The 7,082-nt window shown below is 42.3% G+C and overlaps 1 long non-coding RNA gene across 1 annotated transcript; it reads right to left on the reverse strand.

Moving 5' to 3' along the window:
• Nucleotides 1–5,119: 5,119 nt before the first annotated feature.
• LOC114046378 lies at nucleotides 5,120–6,629 on the reverse strand. The gene is made up of 2 exons (XR_003569504.1): nucleotides 6,481–6,629; nucleotides 5,120–5,330 (listed from the first exon to the last, which is right to left on the reverse strand). It is a non-coding gene; the product is annotated as an uncharacterized LOC114046378 (long non-coding RNA).
• Nucleotides 6,630–7,082: the final 453 nt, after the last annotated feature.

Below are 7,082 nucleotides of genomic sequence, written 5' to 3' on the forward strand. Positions count from 1 at the left end.
ATGATCTTCAATCCCCACATCCTTCAGTTCTTTTCCAGGTCATCACCCCTATACTGGCTGCATTTGTTGTTTCCATTTCTTTGTATAGTCTGTTCCCAAGGTCTAAAATGTACTCCCTCTTCAGCTCAGTCTTTCAGAATCCTAAGTTTTCTTTAAAGGTCACTCCAAATGATACTTCTTACATAAAGCCTTTCCTCATTCCCTCATCACAACTATCTTATATGATTTTGCAAAATCTAGATATATACTTATGTGTATACATGTTGTCTTCCCCAACAGAATGTAAACTCCTTGAGGGTAAAGATTGTTTCATTTTTGTCTTTGCGTGTTTAGTGCCTAGAACATATTAGACTGTCCATATGTTCATCATTTGGTTGATTGTCATTTTGAAATCCAAGTTGGTCAGTGAGTTCCTTATGGAGCCACATATAATACCTTTAGATGCCCCCCTCTTTTATTTCTCCATGGAAGTTCATGCTTATATCATAAGAATTTACTTCTCAAGAACTTCCCATCCTTCTTAGGCCCACCATAATATTAAGCCAGAGGATCTTGTTCATATTTTCCCTGAACTCTGAAATCTATTCTTCTAAAGTCTAGGTCACACATCAGACTGCACATTTTCCCATTTTTTTTATCGGTCACAAACTCTAAGATAGTGTGATCACTTCCTTCGAAGATCTATCATCTCTACTGAACAGAATCAGATCTAAAATAGTAGTTCCCCCCATTGCTTCTTCTACCTTTTGAAAAATGAAGTGATCACTAAAGCCATTAAAAAATTGATCAGCAACTATACTATTAGCAGAAATAGAATTCCAGCACATGTCTGAAGAGTTGAAGTCCTCTGTCACAACCATGTAATGCCACCATAACAGGTTTGTGAGGTTTCCCAAAGTTATCATACATATCTTCTTTTTGTCACTACTTCATGGTGATTCCCAAAAGATCAAACTTACCTCTTTGCATGAAAGTATCTGGTTTGGTTTGGTTTTGGACCGGACATGTGATTTAGAGTACTCTCAGTGAAGAAACTCTATCGTTGTAGATTGTGACCTGTTCTGTAACTTGTCTGAGGCACCCAAAGGTTCAATGACTTGCCCAAGGTCACACAGTCTCCATCTGTCAGAAGTGGGACTTGAACTCAGGCAGGTCAGGTCTCTATAGGCTACACCATGCTGCCACCTCCTTATTGATTCTTATGTGTCTATTTGCACATTGACATCTGAGGCCATGAGTTTCATTGTTCCCCCTTTTCTCCACTGTCATCTCCTGTGAATTACTGGTTCTCTCCACTGTGCTACTCTCTGTCATATCTGACTTGATGGATGTTGCTGTTGAGTCATTTCAATTACGTCTGATTCTTCATGACCTCATTTGGAGTTTTCTTGGCAAAGATACTGGAGTGATTCACCTTTTCCTTCTCCAACTCATCTTACAGGTGAGGAACTGAGGCAAACAAGGTTAAGTGACTTGCCCAGGATCATATAGCTAGTAAGTGTCTGAGGCCAGATTTGAGTTCAGGAAAATGAGTCTTCCTGAGTACTCTATCCACTACACCTTCTGTTTTTGTGTTTGTCCTTCGTTCTTGAAGAGGACCAAGATATCAGAGAGAGGATGACACGACTTGCGATTGACTGTGATTTGAGTGAGGAAGGGCTGTGCAAGGTCACCAGCCTCACTTTCTCCTCCAGAGCCAGCTGGGTCCAGTGGCCACATATTCATCAAGACAACTGGAGATTGCCCAGGATGCAATGGGAGACCCTAGCCCTTTTCTTTTCAGGTTCTCACTTTGAGTGAGGTAATGCCCATTCAGTGAATAGGCCTCTTTAAGAAGTCAGTCAAGGGATGGCCCCTTTAATTAAAAAAAAAAATCAAATTGGGAGGGGAAGACCCTCAGGGTTGCTGGCCAAAAGAAAAACAGTTACTATTTGTGTTTGTCCTTCACTCTGGAAGAGGACCATGACATCAGAGAGATGATGACATGACTTGCAACTGACTTTGATCTAGCTAGGTGGACACCACTCTTTTCTCTTCTCTACTTCCAGTTTTAAGCTCTTTTGATGATATATGAAACGCTTCCAGGCTTAAGTACCAAGAGGAAGAAGACAGGGAAGAATGTTTGCGACACATTCTAAATTTTCATCAAAAATAACTAAAATAATTGTTTTTGTCTGAAAGGGGTAAACTTCAGTTTTGCCAAAAACTCATTTTTGTGAAGCAACTCATTCCTTAATTATGCCAGATGGTAATCTGATCCAAATCTATTTTCATTCTTTAATGTATCCCCATGGAGTTCTCTTTTTTTGTGTGGAAATAAATCTTTGTGTCTTATTGATTTGCTGTAGTTTCCAGTTTGTTCTCTGCATCAACAATGATCACCTTATCACTTGCAGAGCCGATTGATCTAATTATTTTGTTATCGATGAACAGAATGTCATCAGGTCCTTTCAGCTTCAATTCAGGCAGGATGATAATAATGCTTGTTTATAAAACTGCTTTGAAATCACCGGGGAGAAAGTGCTACACCAGTACAAAGTGCCCATTTATTACTCCCTTGAGAGCCTGCCTTGGCTCAAATGTGAACTCAGGGCATGCATTTTTAAAGATTCCACCAGGCCTTTTTCCAGTTCTAAATGATATGCAGAGTTAGGTACAATTTTGGCTGCTATTTCTGTCAGCGTGTGGCTGGAGGGGAAGTAAGCTGAGAGTGGGGTACACTAAGGGTGATCAAAGAGGGCAGGGAGGGAAAGGAGCTGTCATCAAAGGATTCTTAATTTCCCCAGAGGCTGCCAGGCTGCCACAAAACCTAGAGATGGCTTTGAGTATGCGGCGAACACTCACCGCTGTTATTGCTGGGAACCTTCACGGTTAGGCAGATTGCTGCAGTAGGCAGCTGTCCCTGTAATAATGTACTCCAGAGTTATGCCTTCATTGATTAGATGTGTCTAATTGGCCAAAAAATATTAGAACTAGTATTTCTTTGAAAAAAGGTTGTTTAAGTTTTTTGTTTGTTTTTAAGATAGTTCCTAGAACTGAACATGTTATCCATAACTACTTAGAAAGAATTAAGGTAGAATCCTGGTTTGACCCACCCGGGCCCTTTGGGGATGCTAGATCCTAGCCCAGCAAAAACCCAAATGTAAGAGGTTTAGGTAGCAATGGACTGGTATGCAGAATGCAGTAAGTTAGTCATTTTGCTTAATTCAATTAATTTGCCTTTACTGCAAATAAGGGAACTAGGTAGCCTCTAAGCTGGCCCCTTCCAGTTCTAGAGCTCTAATGCTATTTCTCTCCAGGTAACAGCTCCATAGTATAATGTGGTACATCCACTGGATCATAGTGTCACCTGGTATCCCTTCCACAAATAGGCCCCTCAAAAAGCTACCCTAAGTTCAAAGTATTCAGCACCCACTCGAAAATAATAGTTCGTAAGCCCCACCCAATGTGTCTCCTACAAGCCAACTAGAGCACATGGTGCAAAGCAAAATATATGTTAAACAGCATAGTGAACAAAGTGACAATAAATGATGTTCTCATGAGCACTTGAATTATACCTTCCCACTATATTTCTCATGCGAGAGGGCACACACAGAGAACATATGTGTCTATGGAACTCAAATGAAAGGTGTCCATATGTGTCTAGGGAACTTGAGAGGAAAGAGATGGAAATGCTCTGTGCCTTTGTGGCCGGCATGCACATATGGAGAGCATACATCTAGGGAAATGTACAGCTAAGGCAACTCACATTTCCACCATTGCAAAACCGCCAGTGTCCTCTAATGCTATCTGCTGGGTGTGCCATCTTTGGGAGTCCCAAGAAATCGCTCTCCATCGTGTTTTGTTGGGAAGCCACAGAGGTCTCTTAGTTTCTGAGCTCTTCTCGGCTACCATTTATGGGGCTTCAGGTATTTACCCTTAGCAGGATCATTTAGCTTCTTCTAGACTATCAGTTGCCTTGCTACCATCTGGGCTGCAGTGGTTAGAAAGTCTTTCTCTGTTAGGGAGAGATACAGCTCTTTTAGTGCATAGCTGAGGGCTATAAACCATGATACCCAGCAAGGCAGACAACAAAAGCCAGCAGAATGTCCCAGTCTAAGATTAAATCTATTCTCTTAACTATTTTTCTCCTTGCGTTGAAGCTGAAGTCGTTGGTCCTAGAGACTTGGTTTGGGGTTGGAACATTCCTTTTGACTCCTACTAAATCCTGGATCATTATCTGCAGCACCTATGCCCCCTCCCCATATCTTGAGAATGTCACCAATGCCTCCCTCATCAGCTACGTGGGGGCTTGGGTGATGAGGCTTTCTTTGATTCCACGACCCTGTTTGGCACACAAATTAAGGCAAGGGCAACGACAAAAGCTAGGTGAAAAAGGACATCGGCCCCCACCCCTGCTTCACCATATTGACTTCATTGTGTATATATGAAGGAGCCTTTTGTGCTGCATTTGATCCGAAACAAATCTTACTCTTCTCCCAACAATAGGACCATAGGTTTAGAGCTGGAAGATTCCTTAGAGACCATCTCATTTTGCAACCAACCCTCTCATTTTGCAGATGACAAAAATTGAAGCCTAGAAAGACCAAGTGATTAGCCTAAGGTAATACTGTCTATGTGGAGTAATGGGACCAGGGCTAGAAATGAGGTCTTTTTAAAAAACTATTTTTATTTATTTTGTTAAATATTTCCCACTACATGTAAATTTTTTTTAATAATCATTTAAAAATTTTTTTGAATTCCAAATTCTCTCCATCCCTTAAACCCCTCCCTGTTTCCTGAGAAGGCAAGCATTTTGATATCGATTATGCATGTGAAGTCATGCAAACAAAAGAAATGAGGTCTTCTTACTCCAAATCCAGTCCTCCGTATGGGAATAAGGACAGCTGAGTTCCAGTCCCAGTTCTACTAGTAACTTTCTGTAAGATTCCTTTGGATTTCAGTTTCCTCATTAGCAAACTCAAAGTTTTGCTTTGGGTGATTTCTAAGGTCCCTTCCAACTCTGATATTCTAGGATTCTAACTCACAAAACACAGTCTGTATATAACAACTCAAGTTCTGCTGAAGGGTTTGAAGATACTAACTGTTTGCAAAAAGAAGACAGGCATTTGTTGGGCTCTTTAGGAGATGATTAACCTTGATCTGTTTATTAAGATGTGACTTCAGGAACACTAGGCCCATGCTGTTCAGAAATACAACAGAAGGCTTTGACGAGGTCAGTGAGAGTTGGAGCTTTGCCTGAACGATCCGGGCAGCTATCTCAAATCTTGATTTTTCTCTTGCCTGTGGAGAGCAGGCCCCCAAGAGGCTTCATTTTTAAGTCCTCCTTCCTGGGAAAACCAACACAAATCACGTTGTAATTCAGAATATTAAAGGATCCATTAGCCCTCATTGAGATGTGGGCCCTAAGGGAAGCTTAAAACTTAGAACACCCCCTCCTGCTGTGGGGACATCCTCCACACTCTCATGTTACCCAAACCAGCCCATAATTGGGCCCAGCTGGCAGTATGGGAGAAAGAGGCCCCTGTACTGAGCCAGGAATCAAGTTACATACTTTATCCCTAGAAATAAGCCAGTCTCCCTCTATTAAAAGCTAGGATATGTTAGGTCAAAGGAATTGCAGTTGGGAGCTAGAATCTTAATGGCCCAAATAGTACCTAAGACAAAGTGTTCATATTAGAAATTAGCTGCTAGGTTCCCTGCTCCAGGACAAGAGCATTTACGAACAAAATGGCTTGAGTGTATAGGTCTCCTCTCTGAGCCCTGTTTCATTTTGCCAGCAGCTGACAAGAGGCCCTCGTCTGTTTTGCTTGAAATAGTACAATAAATCTGCATGCTCCCCAACACCCTTCCTTCCCTCAAAGTCATTTCTTCTTAGCCTGTTACAAGTGCAGAATTCTTAATCCTTGCAGCTCGGATGAGATCAGCCTTAATGTGATTGATACCTCCAATTCCTGGAGTTTCCCCATCCCCAGTGTTTATGGAGCCATAGATCTATTTCTTCCCATTTCCCTTCGATTTCTACTTCCCTCTATCTGCTGTTGTTAACCTCTCTAACTCGGCCTTGGCCTCTAGTCTGGGTCTGATTAGAATACCATGCTCTGTCCTTTGGCAATTATACTAGGCAGCTGGTCCCCGTTCGCCTGCCAGACCTATAACAAGGAATTCTTGGGCCTAGGGCAAACTTACTTGAGAGGGGAGGAGTGAGGGTTAGGGGCACAAGTGGCAGGTCAGGGGACAGTCCAATCACAGATATAGTCATGCTGGGAGAGGGGGTAGCCCATCATCACCCAGAGAGTTTGGCCATTACTCTCGAAGCTGTTCAGATGGAGATAGACAATAACAGAGGTTGCCATGGGCATGGAAACCCGGGATTGGAGGCCCAAAAGTGTGTGGCATGAACTTCCAGAAGACCTTGAGGCAAAGTATGGGGATAGCAGGCAGCTAGTGAACCTCTTTTCAGAAGAAGTGCTCACCCACCCTGGATGTTGGTGCCTTGATAGCCCTATACACAATATGGCGCTGGCCCCTGTGAGAAGTCTCTGAATTATTGCTCTTCCTGAATTTCCACATGACGTTCAAAGAATTAAGCATCTGTTTGGTTGTTGCTGTTGCTGTCGAGTCATTCAGTTGTGTCCAACTCCTCATGACCCTGTGGACCGTACTGTCCATCGGGTTTTCTTGGCAAAGATCCTGAAGTAGTTTTCCATTTTCTTTTCCAGTGGATGTGCCTATTGGACCAAGAAATGAGGCAATGCCAAGGGGATGCTATGATTTAGCAAGAAGGGAGAAAAGGAGAAGGATAGAAAGAGAGAGAAAGAAGAATGAAGAATGTAGGAGAAAGTAGAACAAAGTATTGAAATGAGGACAATGTTGAAAAAAATGGAAGAAAAGGAGGAAGTAATTTGAGGAGGGATCAGTGAGAACCTAAGGGGGAAAGAGAGAAAGGCAAGGAAGCAGCACTCTGGAAGAGGTCATCCACCTTATTAGCACACATAATTGAAGACTTTAGGGAAGCTGGAAAAGTAGCTTCCCTAAGGTATTTCTCAGGGTGTGTGTGTGTGTGTGTGTGTGTGTGTGTG

Source organism: Vombatus ursinus, unplaced genomic scaffold (assembly GCF_900497805.2).
Source record: "Vombatus ursinus unplaced genomic scaffold, bare-nosed wombat genome assembly UNPS02014782.1, whole genome shotgun sequence".
NCBI classification, from domain to species: domain Eukaryota; kingdom Metazoa; phylum Chordata; class Mammalia; order Diprotodontia; family Vombatidae; genus Vombatus; species Vombatus ursinus.